The sequence below is a fragment of the Chenopodium quinoa genome, unplaced genomic scaffold, assembly GCF_001683475.1.
Source record: "Chenopodium quinoa cultivar QQ74 unplaced genomic scaffold, ASM168347v1, whole genome shotgun sequence".
Taxonomy (NCBI): domain Eukaryota; kingdom Viridiplantae; phylum Streptophyta; class Magnoliopsida; order Caryophyllales; family Amaranthaceae; genus Chenopodium; species Chenopodium quinoa.
The window spans coordinates 1,560,495-1,586,996 of NW_018742815.1; the positions used below are offsets into that span (position 1 = coordinate 1,560,495).

The following is a 26,502-nucleotide window of genomic DNA, read 5'->3' on the forward strand; positions in this document are numbered from 1 at the left end:
ACACTCAGAGTTTTGAGTGTCCGGTTGGTCTTCCCAACGGTGACACTGTATTGGCCTCTTTAATTGGTTATGTCCATTTGTCGGATAAACTAATCATAACCGGGGTTCTTTATGTTCCTAATTTGAGTTGTAATTTGCTATGTGTCACAAATTACCGATGATGAGCTTCATTGTGTTGTCCAATTTAACCCTTATATGTGTGTTGTACAGGATCAAACGAAGGGAGATGATTGGAACGAGAGCTAGGAGAGACGGACTATACTATTTTAGCAATTCAGATTCAGTAAATCATGTTGATGTGGGAGAGGCACAGTCGAGTTTGGAGTTTTGGCATCGTCGAATGGGTCATCCCTCCGAAAAGGTGGTTAAGTTACTTCCTCATGTCAGTGGCAATAAAAATCATCTTTCAAAAGGGTGTGAGGTATGTATGCGTGCCAAACATCCTAGAGATAAATTTCCTTTGAGTGATGGTAGAGCTTCTAGGATTTTTGAGAAAATACATTGTGATTTGTGGGGTCAGTGTCGACATGTTTTTTCGTGTAGGGCTCGTTATTTTTTTACTATTGTTGATGATTATTTCCGTGCTGTTTGGATTTATTTGTTGGTTGATAAAACTGAGGATTTTCGAATGTTTTTAGCATTAGTTGCAATGGTTGATAGACAATTTTCTCAAACCATTAAGGTTGTGCAAAGTGATAATGACACTGAATATAATTTCTTACATGATTATTTTAGTGCTACTGGAATTATTTTTCAAACCTCTTGTGTGGGGACTCAACAACAGAATGGGAGAGTCGAAAGAAAACACAAACACATCCTTGAAGTGGGGAGAGCTTTGAGATTTCAAGCCAGTTTGCCTATTTATTTTTTGGGGGAATGTGTTCTTGTTGCTGCTCATCTCATTAATCGTACTCCCACTCCCTTATTACAAAATAAAACTCCATTAGAAATTTTGTTCAATAAACCTCCATTATTTGATGCTCTTTGTACTTTTGGATGTCTTTGCTTTGCACATAATCAGAAAACTAATGGGGACAAATTTGCAAGTCGTAGTAGGAAGTGTATTTTTGTGGGATATCCCTGTGGGATATCCCTTTGGGAAGAAAGGATGGAGATTGTATGATCTTGAGTCAAAGGCCTTTTTTGTGTCACGTGATGTGAGATTTGTTGAGGAAGTGTTCCCTTTTGATAATCCGGAGGATGTTAATATAGTGTCGACCTCTTATGATAATGGAGAAATTCACGAGGATTTTTTGGAGTGTGAGGTGTTTGATGGTGAGCTGAATATTAATGATGGTGGGGGGAATTTTGAGAATGCTCAGGTGGTCGTTGACGATACTCAGACTTCCCCAAGAACTCCGGCAGCTCCTTCACCTGCGGGCACAGCCACACCCGCGACTGGGCAGGAAGTTGACCTGGCTGCTGCATCTGCCGCAGGGAAACCTGCGGACGCAGAGTCTGCCCAGTAGCACAACAGCCCAGCCACTGCCTCAAACACTGGTTTTCCAGCGGAAGCTGGGTTAGTCGAGCACAGCACTGTGGCAGAGGCAGCGAATGGCACCAGTTTTGTGGATGTAGAACAGTCCAAGCATCCCCCTGAACAACCCCAAACGGAAGCTATGGGTAAGGGTCATCGGGAGAAATTTCGGTCAGTGAAGCTTCGTGATTATGTGACTCACTCCGTCTTTGCTAATAGTTCGTCTCCGTCCACTCCGTCTCCTATCCCTCCTTCAGGTACGCCTTACCCTCTAGCACACTATATAAATTGTGACATGTTTTCTGTGAATTATCGCAAATTTCTTGCAGCAGTTGTTCTGGGAAAGGATCCAAAATCCTTTAAATAAGCGATGAAATCCGAATGTTGGCGACGTTCTATGAAATAAGAAATAAGGGCTTTGGAAGATAATGGGACTTGGACATTGAAGCATCTTCCTCCCGGTAAGAAAGCTCTAGGTTGTCAATGGGTGTACAAGACGAAATTTTTGTCTAATGGTGATGTTGAGCGTCTTAAGTCTCGATTGGTTGTTTTTGGTAATCATCAACGAGAAGGCATTGATTATGGTGAGACCTTTGCCCCGGTTTCAAAAATGACTATTGTCCGTGCTTTTCTTGCTATGACTGTTTCAAAAAACTGGGAGATTCAGCAGATGAATGTTCATAATGCTTTCCTACATGGTGATCTAGAAGAGGAGGTGTAGATGAAATTACCTCCAGGTTTTGAGAGCTCGGATTCGGGTTTGGTGTGTCATTTGAGAAAGTCTTTGTATGGGTTGAAACAAGCTCCGAGATGTTGGTTTGCAAATCTCACTACAACTTTGAAAGGGTACGGTTTTATTCAATTTTACTCTGATTATTCTCTTTTCACATACACTAAAGGCAATGTTCAGATTAATGTCTTAGTTTATGTTGATGATCTTATTATTTCTAGGAATGATTCCGCTGCATTAACTGTGTTCAAAGCTTATCTTGGTGATTGTTTCAAGATGAAGGACCTTGGTCCTTTGAAATATTTTTTAGGCATTGAAGTTGCTCGTAGTAAATCAGGTTTGTTTTTGTGTCAACGAAAATACACCTTGGATATTGTTTCTGAAGCAGGGCTATTGGGTGCGAAACCAAGTGGTTTTCCGATTGAGAAGAACCACAAACTTAGTCTTGCTAGTGGTGAGTTACTTGAAGATCTCGAGTCTTTGATTTATCTCTCGATTAGTAGACCGGATTTGGCATATTCTGTTCATATTCTTTCTCAGTTTATGTATGAACCTCGGATTGAGCATTGGGAAGCAGCTCTAAGGGTGGTTCATTATTTAAAGGGTACTCCGGGACAGGGTATTTTGTTAAGTGCAGATAGTGACCTGACTTTGCAGGGTTGGTGTGATTCAGATTGGGCGGCGTGTCCTCTTACTCGTCGTTCGTTGACTGGTTGGCTAGTTTTTCTTGGTAAATCTCCTATTTCGTGGAAAACCAAGAAGCAACCCACGATATCTTTCTCTTCTTCTGAGGCTGGGTATCGGTGCATGGCTTCAACCACACATGAGTTGAAATGTTTGAAGGCATTGCTTTTGAGTTTGGGTATCAACACCCTAATTAAGGCGATCAAGTTGTTTTGTGATAATCAATCTGCTTTACATATAGCTCGAAATCCAGTTTTTCATGAGCGTACGAAACACATTGAGATTGATTGTCACATTGTTCGTGATGCTATTACAGAGGGCTTAATTGCCCTTTCCTATGTTTCCACTAAGGAGCAACTTGCAGATATTTTCACTAAGGCGCTTGGGAAGTCTCAGTTTGATCATCTTCTTTCCAAGTTGGGCATTTACAATCCCCATGCTCCAACTTGGGGGGGGGGTATTGGTGGATATATTTTGGGAAATTATTAGGATATATTTAGTTTCCTTAATTTATGCTTAGTATATATTTTATGCCTAGCATAATATCTTTTTGGGATCTTTTGATTATTTCCTAATTCTATCGGGTTAGGGAAACGATGTATTATTTATTGGCTATGACCATCATCATTGTAATTCAAGCAATTAAGTTTATTCAACTTATCATATTCTCTACATTTTAGCAGAATTAAAGCGTATGATTGAAATGAACATGTTTATAAAAGCATGTGAAAAGTTAAATTTTTTTTGTTTTAAGTTGGGCATTTAAGCTCTTCATTCTTCAACATGATTACTTGAACAGTTGAACGGTATTGCAGTTTGCAGATGTAAATTTGCCTTTATAAGATTGCGATATTTTGAGGTTAGGGAAGCTAAGTTTTAATAGAAAATTAAACCAAAAATTATGCCTTGCCTTGCACGTCAAATACGTAGTACTACTTTACATATTAAATTTGATTCAATGAATGACAACAATATATACAAAATTGTTATGTATATGATGAATACGAAGTATGTGATTGAAACAAAGTGGTTACTTTTAAAGAGCAATTCACATTTATTAACAAAAAAAACTACCCCAATAAGAAAACTATCAATAATAGTGACTAGATGGAGTATAAGAATTATTTTTAAAGAGCAAATCATATTTATTAACAAAAAAAAAAAAAACTAGTACATCTAAGGGAATGTTTTCTTCCGTTGAAATTCAGTTCAGTTCAGTTCAGCTCTTAATTTACGCCTAATGATATTGCTAATGATATAAAGCCAAATTTCATTATTTTAAGCTCTTATTACAAAGACAACAACGACGACAACAACAACAACAATAATAATAATAATAATAATAACAACAATAATAATAATAATAATAATAATAATAATAATAATAATCAATAAGTAATAATCAATAAGTAATAAATAATAATAATAATAATAATAATAATAATCAATAAATAATAATAATAATAATAATAACAATAATAATTGAAATAATAATCAATAAATAATAATAATAATCATCAATAAATAATAATAATAATAATAATAATAACAATAATAATAATAATAATAATAATAATAATAATAACAATAATAATAATAATAATAATAATAATAATAATAATCAATAAATAATAATAATAATCATCAATAATTAATAATAATAATAATATTATTAATATGTACATTTGTATATACACATATGTATAGTAATAAATAATCAATAAATAATCAAAGATCACTAATCCGTAGTTAAAAATCACTAATTAATAAGTTCAGTTCAGTTCAGTTCAATTCAGTTCAGTTCATCTCAGTTCAACTCAGTTCAGTTTAGTTCAGTTCAGTTCAGCTGATTTCAGTCAATCGAAACAGGCCCTAAGTTTGAGCTAATTAATGGTAAGAATCTTCACCTTATTTGTTCTTTAAAAAAAAACTTCATTTTATTTATATTTCCCTAACTTAAAATACTTTTTTTTTTTTTTTTGGTGAAGACCTATCTTAAAATACTAGATGTTTAATTTGATTATTCACAAGTTCACCAAGGTTTAGCATTTTAGTAATAATAACTTTTTCTTAAAAAAACAATAGAAATAACTTTAAATCATTTTAAAAGGCTGGTAAATAAACAAGAGTTAACTCAAGTGGTAAGCAACTTGATGTTGCTTAAGGGAGGTCTTGAGTTCTAGCCTCACCGAATGCAGGAAACTCTTGTTGGAAGACTCACCCACCATAAGTTAGGTGTGCAACTCGGTCAGATCTAAATGTAGTCGGAGCTGAGCTAAGCTTCATTAAATCGGGTGGGGCAAACTCAAAAACTTGTAAGGGATGGTAAGGAAGTGAAATTAAAGGATTAATTAATGTGCTACCTAGTTTGTGATTAACGACAATCAACAACAACGAATACGGAAAAATAGGTAATAAACTAGACAAGGAGCACTTTGTGAATTCCGAGAACCGAGTAATAATTCGATGAAGAACAATGTATATTACAAGCTTTCAAACACCATGGAAAGCTCCCACCTCACTCGCCTTCTCAAACACTCAAACCCTAAGTGTTTGAGCTTCACATTGAGGCTCTCCTTTTCTCTCTACATTTTCTCCCCCACTATAACATGACAAGTATGAGCATATATATCCCCGAGCATAAATGAAACATCAATGGCCAACAACTTATATGGACGCTATGCTTATTTTGCGCGGGCGGGCAAAGTCTTCTGACTCCCATCAAAATGTGCATTTCCAGCCCCCTTTGCGCGGGGACGCAGAATCATATCTTGCGCAGACGCACGAACTTGGCAGGCTTGACATCACTTCGTAAAACGATCCTAACTTTCTTGTTTCCTCTCCAAATTAAAATGAGTTTATGACTAGTTGTTGGAAAGATATTGAGACAATCTATCACCTCAAACTTGAATCACCTCAAAATCATATCTAGATTTTGAGATACCTTCGTACGAAGTCAGCCCTTTGCCGCCCACCATTTCTTAACACCAAGCAATAGTCCATAGCTTAAACTCCTAAGCTATGCATCATTATGCCTTGAACCGTTCTCCACACTTTGACAAACCCAATAGGAAGATGTGTCACATAAATGTCATTAATAACCTAGCTAGCTAGAGTTTTCAGTTTTTATTACATAGTTAGAAAATGTTGCAAGTATTATTAGTTTTGCAAGTACATAAAACTAGCAATAAAATTTTTTAAAATATATGCATGTATCTCATTCATCAAACATTGATTATATACCTAGACGTACTAGTGCTTTCGTTGCCAAATAATGTCCACCAAATAGTTGCATCGTTGTGATTCCTCCCCATAATCTCTAATTTACAACATTGTATAAATACCCCCTTAAATTCACAATTATATTAGCAAAAATATCAATTGTCAGGTGCAGCAACTGAAAATTCATCAAAATATGATGAAGGTTGGTGCTAAATTCACCTTTTTATGCTCATTGTTAGTGGGAGTTTTTATACAAAGTTTGATAATAGGGTGCCAAGCCGGGAGGGCTCACAGAAGTCATCGCGTAAACCCGGGTTTCATAGTTAAGGCAGTTAATCTTGGAGGATGGCTTGTTACTGAAGGATGGATTAAACCTTCTCTTTTTGATGGCATTCCTAACAAAGACTTGCTGGTTTGTATTTATAAATTTCATTTTTGTCCGAGATTAGTTATCACGTGTTATTACTAACTCTTGTAACATCATATCGTGTCATGTTAATATATATGTATATATGACTACTAACTTACAAAGTTTGTACATGGTCACATGAAGAGTAACTTTCAGTATGTGATACCTTATTAAATTTGACGTTGCATTTTCTACTAATGTGTTTATATGTACAATTCTAATGATTAAATTAAAGAGTTCTATAAAAGCATATTATTTCTATATTAAGAACACTGATATTGTGTTGTACTATTTCATTTTGTACAGGATGGAACAAAGATTCGGCTAAAATCAGTGACAATTGGCAAGTACGTATGCGCTGAGAACGGCGGAGGGACAATCTTAGTAGCTAACAGAACTTCTGCATCAGGTTGGGAAACCTTCAAGGTGAGCTACATCATCTAAACACATTAACTTAATTTAACTGTTCAACAATTTTCATGTATTTAACAAAATTTTGGAGTGTAGCTTTGGAGAATCAACGAAAACACGTTCAATTTACGGGTGTCCAACAATCAGTTCGCAGGAGTGCAAGCCAGCAGAGGCAGCCCTGCAGTAGTTGCAGTAGCCAATACCCCAAAATCTTCTGAAATATTTCGGATTGTCAGAAAGTCTGATGACAAAAATCGTGTTCGAATTCAAGCTCCTAATGGTCTATTTCTACAGGTTTTATTTAACTCTTACTGTCCTCCTCACTTCCCCTGCTAGAATCATATGTGCAAGTTTTTCTACAAGTAATTCAGTATACATTAGGTGGCTTAAGCGAGATGATGATTCGTAGACAGCTTCCCTCTCATGTAGTCGTCGGCCTTCTTCCCCAGCCCCCCTTCGTCGCTTCTGGCGAAGCTGCGAGCCTACCAATTCTTATTTTATTTTTTTCCTGCAGGCAAAGACACAGGATCAGGTCACTGCAGATTATGCAGGGGATGGTGGCTGGGGGATGATAACCCATCTGTTTTCGTGATGAAAATTGTTGAAACCTTACAAGGCGAATTTCAGGTTACTAATGGTTATGGCCCCGATAAAGCTCCACAGGTTATGGGGGTAAGCAGCACAAACTTAAATTCTAATTTCTTGCTTAAAATTTTGAAAGTCTATACTTTGTCACAGAACACAAATTTGTTCATATTGTACCAGGAACATTGGAGCACTTTTATAGTAGAAGATGATTTCAGGTTTATTTCTCAAAATGGACTCAATGCTGTTAGAATTCCTATAGGATGGTGGATAGCCAGTGACCCTACACCTCCTAAGCCTTTCGTAGGAGGATCGTTGCAGTCTTTGGACAACGCCTTCACTTGGGCACAGTACGTTTTTTATTTGTTATACTCACTGTCCTTTTAATTCAATTGCTCCTGATCAAATAATTTGTAAAAAAGGGACTAATATTTCCAAGTGCATATTGTTAACCTGTAGAAAATATGGAGTCCAGGTTATAATAGACCTACACGCAGCACCCGGGGCACAAAATGGATATGAACACAGTGGAACTAGAGATGGAACTATTAATTGGGGAAAATCCAATAATACTATATATATACAACAGACTGTTGCTGTTATCGACTTTTTAACATCCAGGTACTAAGCACTACTCCCTCCGTCCCTTTATCAGATGCCTGTTTCTAGTATTTATAACTCACATAATAAAGAAAAGTAGACATCTAATTAAGGGACGGAGGGAGTACCTTGTATATGTAGCTGACATTTCATACTGAAAGTTGTAAGCATACTGTCATTTGAATGCAGATACGCGAAATTCCCTAACCTTCTAGCAGTAGAGCTGCTCAACGAGCCTTTAGCGCCTGTTGTGACAGTGGATACCTTAAAAAAGTACTACAAGGCAGGATATGATGCAGTGCGCAAGCACTCTTCAAGCGCGTATGTTATGATGAACAATCGCTTAAAGCAGCCTATGGATCCAAGGGAGTTGTTTCCCCTTGCTAGTGCATTGCAGTTAACTGTAATTGATGTCCATTACTACAGCATTTATGATGTTAACAGCATGAGTGTCAAACACAACCTCGACTTCATCTACCACAACAGATCCTCGGAATTGGCTTATGTCACCACCTCCAACGGCCCCCTTACATTTGTTGGTAAGTAATCAAATTAAAGGAAAGCCAGCTTATACTGTAGTAGGTTGCATACACAACCTCTAACATATACATCTAATCTAATTAAGAATATAATAGGACAGTTGAGAATAATAAAAAAGATAATCAATATTAAGACAATGAAAGTAGCCCCTTGATTGGATTAGTACATGGCCATTAACCTTAACTTGGAAACTTAACTAAACTCTATCAAGGCGCTAAAATATGATAGCCTTGCCAAATTGTTGGGCAAAAGTGTATCACACGTGGCAAATGAACACTGATGTGAAGTGGCGATTTAGTATTGGTTAGGACCACATAGAACTTACTTATACGGTATCTCTTTTCACATTATACTACTTTTTTTTTTCTTTAAATACAGTGTATATTTTTTTCTCACGAAAACTCATATATTACAGGCCTGTTTTGATTGACTGAACTCAGCTAAACTGAATTGAACTGAACTGAACTTATTAATTAATGATTTTTAACTACGGATTAGAGATCTTTGGTTATTTATTGATTATTTATTACTATACATATGTGTATATACAAATGTACATATTAAAATATTAACGAAAAATATACTATATAATTATAAAATTTATGAAAAATATATTAAAAACTTGAAACCTCTAAACATTATAAACACATATACTATTTAATTTAAAAATTAAATAGTATTATAACAAAAGAATACAAAACACTTACATGTATCTAACCCATTTGAACAATGAATTGTATTAATATTATTATTACTATTATTATTAATTATTGATTATTATTATTATTATTTATTGATTATTATTATTAGTATTATTATTATTATTGTTATTATTATTATTATTATTTATTGATGATTATTATTATTATTTATTGATTATTATTATTATTAGTATTATTATTTCAATTATTATTATTATTATTATTATTATTATTATTATTTATTGATGATTATTATTATTATTATTATTTATTACTTATTGATTATTATTATTATTATTATTATTATTATTATTATTATTTATTGATTATTATTATTAGTATTATTATTATTGTTATTATTATTAATCTTTATTGATGATTATTATTATTTATTGGTTATTATTATTAGTATTGTTTGGGTCCAATTTAGTCTAATTGGGCCTAGACATTAAATGATCCAATTAAAAGCCCAAGGTCAAGGTTCATTTCTCCTATTGTGCTAAAGTCAAGATCAGTCCACAAGGCAAGTCAATTGGGCCCAGGCCCACATTCTCCATATATGCAAAGGTGTAAAAGCCATCAATATTACATTTGTACACACACACACAAAGCCTCAAGCAATTAATTCTCTTGCATAGCTTTCTCTCTCTACACACTGTACTGACTTTAGCATCGGAGGGGCCTTCCTCGGCAACACCCCCGAGGCTAGTTTACGTGTGTTTGCTGTGCAGGAAACCTTCGGCCCAACATCACTTGGACTGAATCCAGTCTTTACCACTTCATCGGACCTTCGGCAAGGTCTCATTATTTTCATCCGAAACAATTTGGCGCCGTCTGTGGGGAAGACTTTCAAAAATCTTTAAGCCAAATTTCTAATCAAAATCATCTTGCAATCATCTTAGCAGCAATGGCTAAGAACCGCAAGAGCAAAAGCCTCCGTCAAGGAGCAGGCGAAAAGCCTAACTCCTACACCATCGCCCTCACCGGACCGGAACTTTCCCAAGGGTGCCAGTTCGGGGGGAGGATCATACAGGGAGGATTCCCTTTCTCCCGTAATTCACAACTCTCATCATAGGCCGAGTCCCTCTCGGTCTAGCAGAGGTCAGTCCGATCATAGGACTCATTCAGTGCCCCAAAGCCAACCATCGACCGTCCGCTCTCATTCCCACACTCAGCCGAGGACCCCTTTGACGAGGCCCAGCTCGGAGGAGGTGGCGAGAGCGCTAGCAGTGCTCATGGAGGCAATGAGGGCACAAAACATGCCTCCACCTCGCGATTGAACTCCTCCGCATACCCGGCATCAGCGAAGGAAGCTAGACCATGATGGTAAGAAACCTCCTTCTTTTCGGGAACTGGAAAAGTGGGAAGAGGATACCTGGAGAACTGAAAGAGAGAGGAAAAAGAACCCTCAATTTTTCAGAGGATCCTCAACCTCCCGACCAGAAACGCATAAGAGCAGCAGCTCAGCTTCTCGGCCAGAATTTGCTCGCCGAGAACAACCTAAGACTGTCCGCCGAAGCGTCCTCGACCGACTCGGCGGCAAGGAACCGAGCGTGCACAGTCGCCTCTCATTCCCTGCAGCTGAGGCCCAGACTTCCCAGCCAGGGACGAAAACCACTCCCTTCAGCCAGGAACAAGGGCAAGGCCGTTATGCTACCCACCAGTTCCCCGTTCAAGCAATGGATATTGGAAGAGCACGTGCCCACGGTTAAAATACCGTTGCACATCACATATGATGGGACTTCGGATCCGAAGGACCACATTGCCTCGTATGAGGCTCATATGCATCTTTGCCCCAGGTCCGAAGCGACTTGGTGCAAATATTTTCCAACCACTCTCAAGGGGGTCGCGCAAGCATGTATCTCCAAGGGAGTGAAGCAAGGCTCTATAAAAGGATGGGATGATCTGTCCTCCAAATTAGGAGCAAGTTTTCCACGGCAAACCGCCGAGAGAAGACTACTGCAGAACTCATGGGTCTGCAACAGGGGGAGACCGAAAGCCTCCGAGACTATCTGACCCGTTTCAGCAACGAGTCATCCAGCGTCTCTCAGCTGGACCAGGGGCTAGCCGTTTTTGCAATGCAGAATGGCCTTCAGCCTGGGAAGTTCCTAGACTTCATGGTCATGTATACCCCGCAGACCTTGGAGGAAGCTCTGAACGCCTCGGATAAATTCATCCGAGCCGAAGAGTGGAACAAAACAAAAACCCAACCTCAATCTAGGGGAGGGAAGCAAAAACAAACACCCTTGTCTGAAGGTCAAGGCCAGAGGACAAAGGGAAAGGCCAAGGCCTCGGAACAATCTTCGGCCAACGAGCCGAAGAAGGAAAAATTTGCCTCATACACAGGCAGATACGAGTCCTACACTCCGCTCTCTCTTCCACGCGCCAAAATTTACAGCGTGACGAAGGAAGAGCAGAGTTACCGAAAGCCGAGACCACTCCTAGAGTGGTATCAGCGAAAAAATAAAAATCAGTGGTGCGAGTTCCACGAATCTCCGGGACATAACACTGAGGAGTGTATCCAGCTGAAGGACCAGATCGAGGACATGGTCCGGAAGGGATACTTGAAAAAATATATCGCGGATCACCGCGAGAAAAAGGAGGCCGAGAAGTCAGCAAAGAACTCTCGGCAAGACCTCGACTTCCCCCGGAAGAACAGTAAAAATGCGGAGGGAAAATTCTCTCCGATCAATGTTATCTCGGGAGAAATATGCTCTCGGAGGGAACACAAGCGACACCTTAGGGCTCTGACCCACCAGATGAACAAAACTGACATTCAGCCTCCCCAGTCGCCGGTGCCGAGCATGACGTTCACAGCCGCCGACTGCCAGGGGGTAACGTTCCCTCACGAGGATCCGTTGGTGATCATCGCCACGGTGGCCAACCACGACGTCAGCAAGGTCCTTGTTGACGGTGGAAGCGGAGCAAACATTCTGTTCCGAAAGGCCTACAATCAAATCAAGCTGAAGCCCAAGCACCTTACACCGGTACCCTACCTAGTATCCGGATTCAATGGGGCTTCAACTTATCCAGATGGGAAGGTGACACTTCTTGTCACCATCGGCTGCGATGAGGCAGCCAGGAATGTCATGACTGAATTTTTGGTCATTGACGCTCCTTCAGTGTACAACGTGATTTTGGGGAGACTCATAATTCACGAGATCCAAGGGGTAGTCTCAACTTATCATCAGCTGATGATTTACGTCTCAGACGCCGGCTTCCCCGAAAGGATCCAGGGTAGCCAAAAGGACGCCCGAAGGTGCAACAACCTCAAGCCATCCACTAGTCGCCCAGATGACGATGACAAGGATGAGGAGGAGAAAGAAAAAGAAAGAGAGTCCAGCACAAAAAAGCCGAAAGGCCTAAGTGCTTCGGCCCAAGGTTATGTGCCTAGAGAAAAAGGGCCAGAAAGGGAAAAGGCTAGCTCTTCATCTGAGCCGAAAGACTCAGAGAGCCAGCCGAAGAACAAAAAGTCTAGGACGCCTGCTGACATAGACAACATGCCAGATTGTGAAGAGTCCAGTCCATCAGCAATGGACATGGACCAGCAGACTGAAACGGTCGAGTTGACCGAAGGAGACGCTGAGAAATGTGTAACAATCGAGATGGACCTTGATCCGAACACCCGTTGTGAACTTATTCAGCTCCTTCGGGACAACAGAGATGTGTTTGCTTTCTCGACAGCTGATATGCCCGGGATAAGTCCAGACCTCATCTCCCATAAGCTTAATGTTGACCCAACGTGTCGACCAATTAAGCAAAAGAAGCGGAATTACTCCGCTAATAAGAACCGAGACATCGCAGCCGAGGTCAAAAAGTTACTGGAGGCAGGCTTCATCGAGCCTTGTCAATATCCAGAATGGCTGGCAAATGTGGTGATGGTTCAGAAGGCCAATGGTACCTGGAGGATATGCGTTGACTTCACGGACCTAAATAAGGCTTGTCCGAAGGATTTCTATCCCTTGCCGAGGATCGATCAGCTAGTCGACTCGACAAGTGGCCATGCCTTGCTTAGTTTCATGGACGCATTCTCGGGGTATCATCAGATCTTCATGCACCCCGACGATCGAGCAAAGACGGCATTCGTCACGAACGCCGGGGTGTACAATTATAAAATGATGCCCTTCGGATTGAAAAATGCGGGGGCAACCTATCAAAGGCTGGTGGATCAAGTTTTCGCCGATCAAAAGGGCCGAAACATGGAAATCTATGTTGACGATTCGATCGTCAAAAGCAAAAAATTTGAGGACCATGTTAAAGACCTGGCTGAAACCTTCGCCACCTTGAGAAAGCATCAAATGAAGCTGAATCCGAAGAAGTGTGTCTTCGGCGTGAAGTCAGGGAAATTCCTTGGGTTCATGGTCAGCAAGAGGGGTATTGATGCCAATCCCTCCAAAGTTAAAGCAGCGCTCGACCTTCCTGAGCCGAAAACAAAGCGGGATGTTCAGCGGCTCACCGGAAGAATGGCAGCCCTCTCGAGGTTCTTTTCCAGAGCTTCGGATAAGGGGTTACCTTTCTTCAAAGCCCTGAAACTCCCGAAAACAAAAGAGCTTGTTTGGGAGGAAGAGCAAAAAGAAGCCTTCAAGCAGCTTCGGGAGCATCTGGCTCAACTCCCAACGCTGGCTAGCCCAGCAGAGGGAGAAACTTCGTATCTGTATGTGGTTGTTAGCCCAGCCACCATCAGTGCAGTGCTGCTGAAGGAAGAAAGCAAAATTCAGCAACCGATCTATTTCGTCAGTCACACTCTGACGGATGCCGAGACTCGCTACCCTCTACTCGAGAAAGTCGCTTTTGCGGTAGTGGTAGCTACTCGGAAGCTGAGGCCCTATTTTGATTGACATCAGATAGTGGTCTTAACTGATCAGCCGCTGGAAAAAGTTCTCGGCAAAGTTGAAAAATTCGGTAGGCTGGCCAAGTGGGCTTTCGAGCTCACCGAATTCAGCATCAGCTACCAGCCGAGGGCTTCCATCAAGGCTCAAGCTCTAGCGGATTTCTTAGCCGAATGCTCGTACCAAGAGACGCTAGACAATGAAAGGAAAGTATGGACCGTGTTTACGGATGGATCCTCCACCGTAAATGGTTCGGGGGCAGGGGTAGTGATAACCTCTCCCGAAGGCAACTCCTTTGAGTATGCACTAAAATTTTCTTTTAAGGCTTCGAACAACGAAGCTGAATATGAGGCAGCAATCGCTGGCCTAGAATTGTGCATCTCCCTGGAAGCCGAGCATGTCTGCTTGAAAACGGACTCTCAGCTAGTTGCATATCAGATCAGTGGCAGCTACGAGGCCAAAGAGCCCTCCATGATAGCCTATCTTGCCAAGATCTAATCAGTCATTGCAAAGCTGAGAACTTTTGAGGTTCAGCTGATCCCAGGGGGTCAGAATACCCAAGCCGATGCACTCTCCAAACTTGCGAGTTCAACTCTCACTGAGCTGAACAGATCTGTATATGTGGAAGTGCGTCGAGAAAGAAGTGTCGACGAAGCACCTGAAGTGTGCTGCGCTGACCCAGAGCCTAGCTGGATGGACCCCATCCTAGCTTTCAAGCTTCGGGGAGAAATTCCCGAAGATAGAATTTTGGCCTCCAAGCTGAAGAGAACCAGTTCGAGGTTCATTGTCTTCAAGGGGGAGCTTCTGAAAAAGTCCTTCTCAGCCCCACTGCTGAAATGCGTGGGACCAACAGATGCAGATTATATCCTACGGGAGATTCACTTCGGCATCTGCGGGAACCACATTGGGGGAAGGACCTTAGCCCACAAGGCATTGAGGGCCGGATATTACTGGCCCACCATGATCTCAGATGTTAAGGAGCTAGTTCAGAAATGCGAAAAATGTCAAAAATTCGCACCAGTTATCCATCAGCCAGCTAGGGATCTTCAGCCGATCCTTAATCCACTCCTGTTTGCCCAATGGGGACTGGATATACTGGGACCATTTCCAGATGCTGTGTACCAGAAAAAATGGCTGATAGTCGGTGTTGACTATTTTAGTAAGTGGATCGAGGCCAAAGCAGCCTCGAGCATTACAGAGCAAACTGTCAGAAAATTTATCTGGCAGAATATCATCACTTGTTTCGGCATCCCGAGAGTATTTGTCTTCGATCATGGGAGGCAATTCGATAACTTACCGCTGAAGCGGTATACAGATCAGTTCGGCATCAAACTGGCATATTTAGCGGTATGCCACCCGCAAAGTAACGGACAAGCCGAAGCTTCAAATAAACAGATCCTAAATGCCCTCAAGAAGAGGGTGGAAGATCAAAAGTCCAAGTGGCTGGAGGAGCTCCCAGGAACCCTTTGGTCCCTTCGGACAATTGAAAAAGAGGCAACGGGCTATTCACCTTTTGAACTGGTGTATGGTGCCGAAGCCGTGATTCCAGTGGAAATCGGCTCTGAGAGTTTACGAGTGCACCACTTCTCGGCTGAGAATGAGCAACTGATGAAGGAATCTCTTGATTTCCTCGACGAAGTAAGAGACTCAGCCCGAGACAGAATGGCTGCATATAAGCAGAGAATCAGCAAATTTTACAACCAAAGGGTCCATGCAAGGCCTCTCAAAATTGGAGACCTTGTCCTTCGGAATGCTGCTGCAGTTCAGAAAGGTCGAATCCATGGGAAACTCTCAGCTGCATGGGAGGAACCCTATGAAATCTGTGATGAGCTTCAGCCAGGGACATACCGACTTCAGCACTTGGATGGAACTGAGTTGAAAAATCACTGGAATGCTGATGTACTGAAGAAATATCATGTGTAAACCCTTCGGGGCAGAACAATCTTTGTAAGTACATTTTGAATTAATGAAAGGCCTTGGAGCCACCATTTATATAAATATTTGCAACTTTTTATTCTTTCAAAGTTTTCTTTGTTCTATCTACTCTTTAAGGGTTTTTATTCAGCCCCGTCTGAAACCTTCGCCTCCGGGTAACTGGGTTTCAGATTGCTGACAAACTCGTCTTTTTAAAGAACACTGGTCTTTCAGCTGAAGTCAAACTTCAGTAAGACTTGTTCTCCAAAGACATGAGTCCATGGACAAGTCTGGGATATTGCCTTAACTGAGCCTTGTATCCCAGAAAGCCATTATCCGAAACATTGCCTTCAGTTGGCCCTGTGTTTCGGATATCCATTTTTTAAAGATAGACAGAAAATCAAGGATAACAGCAACTGTTGGAAATTTTTTATTCAGCCTCATCTGAAACCTTCGCCTTCAGGTAACTGGGTTTCAGATTGCTGACAAGCTCGTCTTTTTAAAGAACACTGGTCTTTCAGCTGAAGTCAAACTTCAGTAAGACTTGTTCTCCAAAGACGTGAGTCCATGGACAAGTCTGGGATATTGCCTCAACTGAGCCTTGTATCCCAGAGAGCCATTATCCGAAGCATTGCCTTCAGTTGGCCCTGTGTTTCGGATATCCATTTTTTAAAAAAAAGATAAACCCAGCTCAGTAATCCAAAGACTTGAATCTTCAGATTTCTGGGGGGGCAAGAGGCACTACCAGTGCAAGTTTATGTTCAGCAAAATTCTTCAAGCCGGAAGCTTTGTACTTAGCAAATTTTTGCGAGAATTTCTCAAGCTCAGAAAAAGTAAAGCATTCAAAATAAGACAAAGCAGTTGAAGAAAGGAACATCAAATTAATGACTCATGCTCAGAAAGTGAGCTACAAGTTCAAATAAATTAAAGATTATATCGACAGCCGCCCACAAACGGAAAATAACAGCTGCCGAAATACGTACAGAAACAAAAATAAACTGTTTGTACGACAAGGCAAGCTGAAGCAAAAAACAAGGCAAAAAATTCAGAAAGCGGCAAGTCTAAAGTTGAGCGCACGATGAACCGCAAGATTCTGAAGACGACTGCCCGAGTTCCTATGCTTCAGCCCGAGGATCAGACTGATCAGCATTGTTGGGCCCCATGGTGGCCTCAGCCCCAGCAGCAGAAGAAGCAGGCTTTGCACTCTGCTGAGCCTCCCTTTCCCTCTGTTCAGCCTCCAACTCCTTTCTCTCAGCTTCTTCTTCGGCTTCCTCAGTCTTAAGGATTTCAGCTTCGATTGGAGTTGCATACTTCATGTGAGGGTCTTTGGGATCCTGGACCCATTCAGCACATTTGGACCAGTCGAGCTTCGGCTCAGCATGTAGGCAGACTCTCCAGTACACTCTGAACCCGTTTTTGAAACCCATTTCATACTCTTCTTGGGTGTAGATGCGAACCTTGAGTAGAGCCTCAGCATCAGCCAGCTTCTTCTTCGTCTCCTCCAAGTCTTCCTTGGATTTATTTAGCTCATCAGCAAGCTTGGAGGAAGACTCTTTCTGCTCGTTCAGCTCCTGCTGAACTTGGGAAGCCTCGGTCTGAGTTTGGGTCAACTTATCTTCCTTAGCCTTCAACTGATCCTCAGCCTCTTGGAGCTTAGCTAGTTGAGCTTCAGCGGCAGTAGCAGCTTCTGAGAGTTGGACATTCCGAGCCTGGAGCACCTCTTCAGCAGCCATTCTGCTGGCTTCAAGAGCTTCCAACTTCTGCTGCACTTCAGCTTGTGCAGCAGTTCCTTCTTGGATTCGGCTCCCAATGGCAGCTTTGAATTTGGAAATATCCACTCCCATATGCTCCTGAAGGAATTTTTCCCCTTCCATCAGTGGGGGGAAAACTTCCTTCTCCATAGCATCGCAGAAGGTCTGAAGGGCTTCAGCAGCTTTCTTTTCATACTCTTCACCCTTCTGCTGCTTCTCTTCAGCCGCTGCTTGCTTCAGCTTAGCAAGCTTTAGCTCCTCCTCAGCTACCTTCTTGTCATACTCAGCAGTGTCTACCCTATCTTGTAGGGTATCTATCAGCTCTACAGTAAGAGTCTGATTGTGCACAAACTGGAAATAGGGGCACAAGTCAGCCAAAAAAAAAACTGAAAACTGAAGAGCTGAATTGAAAAAGAGATAAAGGCAAGGAAGGAGAATCACCTGCATCATCAGCAGTTGGTTAGACCTGGCTGGGTCTGGAACTGATCTGTTGGATTCTCCCATCCCAGCAGTGGCCTTCAGCGACCAGATCCTTGCCCTATCTACTTCGGACATGCCAGCAAAGTTGCCGAAGTAGGCTGCAGCACCTTCTCGGTTCTGACCCCATTTGAGGTCCCAGGTGTGATCTGGGATTGGCATTCGGGGGGCTGAGAAACCCATTTCTCCAGACTGCAGCGTCTAGAAGGAAGGGAAGGATGACGATGGAGCTTCTTGAGTCTTAGATGGCTCGGCATCCTACTTCTTCTCAGCAGAGTCAATTATTATGACCTCCGCTTCTTCTTCAGGTGTGAGGACGAAAGCCTCAACCTCTCTTGCAATGTCAGCTGTGAAACCCTCAGCGTTGGGCATCACAGCATCCTCATCTCTGTGCTCGGCAGCACTCTCTTGAACTTCCTCTTGAACCCCTCCCTTAGGATCGGGAGTTTTCTGATCCACCTCCATCTCGGGAGGTGGCGGAGGGGTCTTCGGAGGTGATTGAGCCGGCGGCCGGGGAACCCTCGGCGATCCACCGCCTTCCTCAGGTTCCCTTATCTCGATGCCGATGGTCATCGGCCTCCTCTGAAAGTCATGTGGACCGATGATGGCCATTCTTCGTCGCCTTTTCTGAAGCGGCTGCTCATCCATGTCTGAGTCTTCAGACTCTTCTTGTACCTGGTCTTCGGGACGAGCAGGGGCTTTACCCTCTCTCTGTCTATTACTCTCCTCGGACTGTAAAAGACGGGGGGGATGAAGAATATGAGTAACAGCAAAGAAAGCAACAGCAAAGCTGAAAATCTAAGTCTAAAAAGCTCACCGAAGACTTCAGCAAAGCCTCGTCTTCTTCAGCTGCCCTAGCTGCAGCTTCTTCTTCAGCAGCCCTGGAGGACCCTTCTCCTCCTTAACAAGCTTCAATAACCCGTGCAACCTCTTCGGCTGTACGGGCAGCTTTAGCTTCTTCGTCTAATATCCGAAACCAGGGATCCATCTTCTTCCACCAAGGCTTCTGCCTCTGATATAGAGCAACAGCCTCAATTTGGAGATGGGAAGAGTCTAGATGGACTTCCCTATTCTTCGATTCAGTGATGGAAGGGGCCTGGTCAGTTACAACTCGTTCTCGGTTGACGTCGAGACGATCGTAGTTGATGCCGACGTTGGTCTCGTCCCGCTCTGAAAAAGAAGAGGAAAAAGATCAGTTCGGCTAGGTTGGCACAGCAGAGAAGTGCGAAATGAAGGCGGAGAAAAAGAGATAATTAAAAGGCCTCGACCCCAGCCGAAGAAGCTTACCATCCCTAAACTTTCGGCTGAGGCCGACAGCTGCTAGCATGTTCTCTTGGAAGACATAGTGCGTATCGGGGAGCCAAGTCTCCGGGATATGCTGCATTCGACCGCTGCCCCCCGGGTTCGGCAGCTTGCCGAAGATGTTCTGTTGGTTAAGGTTCGGATCTGAACCGTTATCTTCGGGGGGACCCAAGCTTCCCATGTCGGGATCAGGCTCGGCAAGATACCTGGGAGCGCTGAAGACGCAAGGGTGGTCCGGGTCCGTGGGCGCCCTAACCCAGATCCATTGACCTCTCCAGTCCTTGTCTGAAGAGTCATTCGGCTACATGGTTAGGTACTGGGGCCGAGACTCAATCCGGTACCACCCAGAGCCGTGATTCCCGTGCCCACTTTGAATATTTGGCACTAGCCGATGGAGCTTTTTGAAGCAGTGCAGGTTCGGCACATACCTGAAGAACTTGCAGACCAATAAGTATGTCATCACCCTTCGGATGCTAATGGGAGTTAGCTGACATAGGGAAATATTATAATGGATCAACAAGTCTCGGACGAATACGTCCAAAGGGAACCTCAGCCCATACTGAAGTTGTCTTGTGTACACCCCTACATACCCCGGGGGTGGATGATGGATTCTATCGGATGCCACAGGCATTCGGCACCAATACCCATCAGCTTCAAGGATGCCGTAATGCAACTCAATCTGCTCAGCAAACCGATATTGTTCAGCATTATCTACCCACCACGAGTAGGGGCGGTTCTTTATCATAGCTGAAGCTACTTCAGCATCCTCCCACTCCGAAAACCCAAGGAGGATATCCCAAAGGATGGCGGGAACTTCATCGTCCCGCCCAGAAACGCTCGGCCCCTCCGTTCCCTGAGGAGGAGCCGAAGAAATGGGAGTCGCCCTAATCCCTTCAGCAGGGTCAGACTCTGCTCTCTGTCCATTCCAGGTCCCAGTCCTGTTCCTAGGATCGGGAATCGGCCTTGCTCTTCTTGGAGCACGGGCCCTACCTCTAACTCCTCTCACCATGGATGAGTTTCGAAGAAAAAAGTCGAAAAAAGGGGAAAGAGTTCAAATTCGAAGAAAAATAAACTAAAATCAAAGGAAATTACCTTAATCTGAAGCGAAAGTTGCCGATTTACGAATTGGTAGTGACGAGTCTCAGTTTCTAAGCTTAATGCTCGGGGAATTTGCGAAGTTTTGACGCGGGTTCTTGGGTTTTCTCGAGAATTCTGGGTTTGTGTTGGTGAAGAAGTGAGGAGAGATGACGCGCCTCTGATTATATCTCCAGAAATGGGAATTATGGGAGTCCGCGCTTCAATTTCTCTTAAACACCCCACTAAGTAACCGTTAAACACACGACCTCGTGATTAAACCGCCCATTATCCATCCAACTTCCACAATTATTCGCCCAACCGTTGTTATTTCATTAATTACGGTTTAAAATCCAAATTTCTTAGATTAATTAAATCATTTACTTCCCTCCTTTTCTGATTAATCAAACCCGACCCGTCATCCTTCCAAATCGGGTCTGGGGGGCAAGTTGTTTGGGTCCAATTTAGTCCAATTGGGCCTAGACATTAAATGATCCAATTAAAAGCCCAAGGTCAAGGTTCATTTCTCCTATTGTGCTAAAGTCAAGATCAGTCCACAAGGCAAGTCAATTGGGCCCAGGCCCACATTCTCCATATATGCAAAGGTATAAAAGCCATCAATATTACATTTGTACACACACACACAAAGCCTCAAGCAATTAATTCTCTTGCATAGCTTTCTCTCTCTACACACTGTACTGACTTTAGCATCGGAGGGGCCTTCCTCGGCAACACCCTCGAGGATAGTTTACGTGTGTTTGCTGTGCAGGAAACCTTCGGCCCAACATCACTTGGACCGAATCCAGTCTTTACCACTTCATCGGACCTTCGGCAAGGTCCCATTGTTTTCATCCGAAACAAGTATTATTATTTCAATTATTATTATTATTATTATTATTATTATTATTATTATTATTATTATTTATTGATTATTATTATTATTATTATTATTTATTACTTATTGATTATTATTATTATTATTATTATTATTATTATTATTATTGTTAATATTATTATTATTAATATTATTATTATTATTATTGTTGTTGTTTTTGTTGTCGTTGTAATAAGAGCTTAAAAGAATGAAATTTGGCTTTATATCATTAGCAATATCATTAGACATAAATTAAGAGCTGAACTGAACTGAATTTCAACGGAAGAGAACAGGCCCTACCTTTGTTTCTTATTATTTGTAACAAATAAAGTTATTATGTCTTATAAATAATACTCCCTCCATTTCATAATGTTAGTCCCACATACTATTTTGGGTGTTTAAAAAAGATCTACCCATATTGAATATATTTCATTTATAACTTGATTTTTTTAGGAATTAATTGATTGTGGATTGATGACATGACTCTAATTAAGGAAATTTTTACCTTAAATAGCAATTATGACTTGTGCTTTCCTAATAAAAAATCAAAAAAGTAAAATAAGGTAAATTAATTATGAATTATGTTGTACTTTAATGTTAGATTCCAAATATATTTCTTTTCTTCTTTTATGTCATTGATTCCATATGAGACTAACATTATGAAATGGAGGGAGTACCATTTTATTACAAAAACCAACCTTATTTAAGGCACTAGTATTTAAATAAAACAAACGTCCTTTTAAAGGTTTTTTTTTTATTTAATCTAACGTAGTAACTATTACTGATATGTAATTTGAAGCTTATAAATTACCAAATTAAATTCTTTGGCACTGAACATAGGAATATTTTATTATTTTAATGTTGATGTAGGAGAATGGGTTGCTGAGTGGAAAGTGAATGGGACAAAGGAGGAATATCAAAAATTTGCAAATGCACAGCTTCAAGTGTTTGATCGCGCAACCTTTGGATGGGCTTATTGGACTTACAAGAATGTCAACAATCATTGGAGTCTTAAGTGGATGATTCAAAATGGTTACATCAAACTTAACGGTAGATAATATCGATTCGTCATTTAAGGTTTAAGGCTTATATGTTATATCAATATGTTGAATTATTTGTATAATTGTATAAATATAAACCTAAGAAGTTTTTGTATTCAGTCAATCTATAATCAAAATTATATACAAATGAAGTAAAATAATAAAAAAAAAAACATGTGATTTATGTAATTGCATTCTTTAAACACAAAGTTTCATATGCGGTTGGTCACACCGTACGGCCAGCCGCAATATAATTTTTTTTTTCTCTCTCTTCTTTATCTCTCATTCTCATTCTTGTTTTCTTCTTCCCACCTAAACACACTCCTTTCATGAACTCTCTTTTATCTCTCCTCTCTCCTCTTTCTCTCTCCTATTTTCATCTTCTCTAATTAGCCCACTCAAATTAAACAAGTTAAATGGAGCAGTGGTGGTAGGGGGTAAGGAAGCTCCTCGTACTCCGTTGCCGAAAAACAAGCTAGAGGTTTATAGGCCAAATTCAGCCACAAAAACTCTAGATCTAGAGTTTTTATGGTTGAATTTGGCCTTTTTATCCATATTTCAAGTGAAATTCGAAGCCAATATTTATTTTGAGGTATTTGTTCGATTTAATTTTTTTTTTTTTAACAATTTTAATGGTTGTTAGTGGTACGGGAGTTGGTGGTGGTGTGGTGGAGTTTAAGGTTTTGAGGACGCCGGTTGAGAAAGGTTGGTGTTGGTGGTGGTTACGGTGGGTTTGGGTGTGGGTTAATGGTTACTTAGTCGGGGGCTACTAGGGGTTACTACGTCGGTTAGGGGTTACTAGGTCAGTTATAGGTTAATAGGTTAGGGGTTACTTGGGGTCATTAGTAGTTACTAGGTTAGGGGTTACTTGGGGTTACTAGGTTAGTCAGGGGTTACCAGTCAGGAGGGGTTACTTTGTGTAGAGGGCACTAGAAGGGTTACTTAAGTGAATTGCTAAATACCGCCAACGTTTTTTATCAAACCAAAAACAAAAGTAATGAAGAGACAAGATTACCCTTATTATCCCAATTTGGCTCTCTCTCTCTCTCTCCTAAGTCCATCAAGATTCAACACTCAAATTCAACCATCAACCACCATCGAAATTAGAGCAACCACCACTGCCACAACCCACACCACCGCCACCTCCCACACTACCACAAGTCCACGACCACCAGTCCACCACCAGCACCCACCATCAAGGTCCACAACCACAAAGAGGTATTGTCTTATATTTTTTATATTGCCCAACAGAAGTAGTCAACATCCATCAATAAAACGACGACCCACCACCTTCCTTCGTCGGCAGGAAGGTGGTGTTTTTTTAAATCCGGCGACCAACACAACCGACGCGCAAAACCGATCAACCGGCATGGTAATCGGCGTTCAAAACCGGTTACCGTACCGGTTGACTAGTTTTGGACGCCGTTTACCGTGGTCTACCGGAGGCCAAAACCGGTCAACCTACACGGTAACCGGTTTTGGACGCCGGTTACCGGCGATGTCCACCAGTTTTGACTGCCGATTGATGACGCCGGAATAATTAAAAAAAAAAAGTATCCCCTTTCCCACCATCACGTCAATATATTCACCATCGTATTGGCGGTCGTCGCTGTCTTGTACTCGCCAACCCCTTCAATGTCACAAAACTTTATCCACCGCCGCCGCCTCCCTACATTGATGTGCTGCCGCTGTCCTTTACCTCTGCCCAATGTGGTTGTGTGGGTAGTTGGTGACAGTAATGTTGGTGGTGGATGGTCAAAGGGAGGGAAAAAAAGAAAAGAAATAGTAAGGGTACTATTGTCTCTTTACATCAAATGTTGGCGGTTTTGATAAATAATGTTGGCGGTATTTAGCATCCCCTGTGGGGTTACTTGAGGGGTTGCTAGAAGGTTACTGATATGGCACCTTGCCGCACCAGAAACGCGTTGTTCTTTAAAGATGGTACTCTCTCTGTTTAGTTATTTTTTATTTTATTTTTTTAAAAGTGTTCCATCTTTGACATTTATTTGTACAAAGTACTATTTACATAATTCACTTAATTTAGCGTTTTTAACATAACATAAAGCATAATCATGTAAATACTTTTGTTAGAATTGTATTATTAATGTATATTTTTTGAATTTTATCTTTTTATAAATTATATTTAATGATATATATATCTATATCGAGATTCGTGCTTGACAATCAAATTACGGTTTGTTCTATTCATCTTATTTTTAATTATTTCAGGTTTAATATGTTCAGATAAGCCGTTCAATTCAGGAAAAATAAATTCTAATAAGGATTACTCAAGTTCAAGTTAAAACTAAAATAATTTATTTGTCAAAAAAAAATATATATAACTAAAATAATTTATAATAAGGTCTAATAAGTTCAGTTAAAATCAAATACGTAAATATCAAGTGAATAGAACATTATAACCCTTAAAAAAAAGGAAATACGGAGTATATAATACTCCCTCCGTTTTTAAATACTTGTTCCATTTCTATTTTTTGCACTATTTATTAGTCCTACTTTGACTAATGTTTGTGATTTATATATAAGAAAAAATATAGTCTTGTGGGTACTTGTTAGAATCATTTCAATGAATAGATTATTAATTTTCAATAGTTAGAATTTATACTTATTGATAATTAAAGATATTAGTGATCAAAGATTAGCATCGGTATACGTGTCTTAAAAAAAATGAAGCAAGTATTAAAAAACGGAGGGAGTATTCTTCTTAATACATGCCTTAAAAAAAAAAAACCTAGCTAGCGGAATGCGTCCATTCCATTGACAAAAGCGTAGGCATTGGGTAATGCTCCATTGAATTTCATTTTTCACATGCATTTAAAATTAAAGTTCCAGATCTTCATGCTTTAATTTTAGGGGATTACCGGGTATTATTTGATGATATTTTTGGTCTATATTTGATATATTTAAGAGATTGTGATACAATGTAAAGCAGTTTAAGGAAAAAAAATACAATGTAAAACTAAGGGTTCGTTTTTATGAAGGAAAATTCTATTTGATTCAATATCTTATATATTTGTTAACGTCGAATCTCTATTATAGATGTCGTATGACTTTTAATTAATAAAATATTTTTGCTATTCAAAAAAAAAAAAAAAACTAAGGGTTCGTTTGGCATCACTGTGGTTTTCTTTTTTTAGTTTTTTGTTTTTCAAAATTATATGATATATGTCCTATAATGAATAAAAAAATTAGTCAAACTTACTCCGTATTAAGATAATGATATTTTAGAAAATTGCCAACAAAAAAGTGAAAACAAGAAAAAAGGTGTTTCCAATTTTTGGTCTTTTGTTTTAAAAAAAAATTGAAAACGATGTCAAACAAAACAAGCCCTAAATTATTAATAATCAAAGATGCCCGACACATATAGGGCAAATCTTGCGGGTGGTTTGGATTTATATAAATTTATTTAAAGTTGATAAATGAATGATAAGAACATAAAAATTGCAGAACATACAAGTATATATATAACATACAAGTGTATATATATATATATATATATATATATATATATATATATATATATATATATATATATATATATATATATATATATATATATATTTTAATAGGGTAATGATATATATAGCTCTAGCCCTTAGGGTTATGTATAAGTATTAAATATATTTTTTAAAATAGAATTAAGTTGGGAACTCATGACAAATCACATACAAATCGGTGTGATTAATATTAATCTATCCTTAATATTTCCTTTTTCAGCTCCTTATAAATAACCGTTTATTATTTTCCATATAAATATGAGGTATGTGAATAATGTGATATTGGCAAAGTGGTTATGCTTGCTCTTAATTATCTCCATCCCTTTTTAATAATGCATGTGGGTTTTAGAGCACAACGTGGGTTTTC

The 26,502-nt window shown here is 40.3% G+C and overlaps 1 pseudogene; it reads left to right on the top strand.

Annotated features, from left to right (window-relative positions):
* The first annotated feature begins 6,122 nt into the window (after positions 1-6,122).
* LOC110725661 lies at positions 6,123-24,687 on the top strand (annotated as a pseudogene).
* Positions 24,688-26,502: the final 1,815 nt, after the last annotated feature.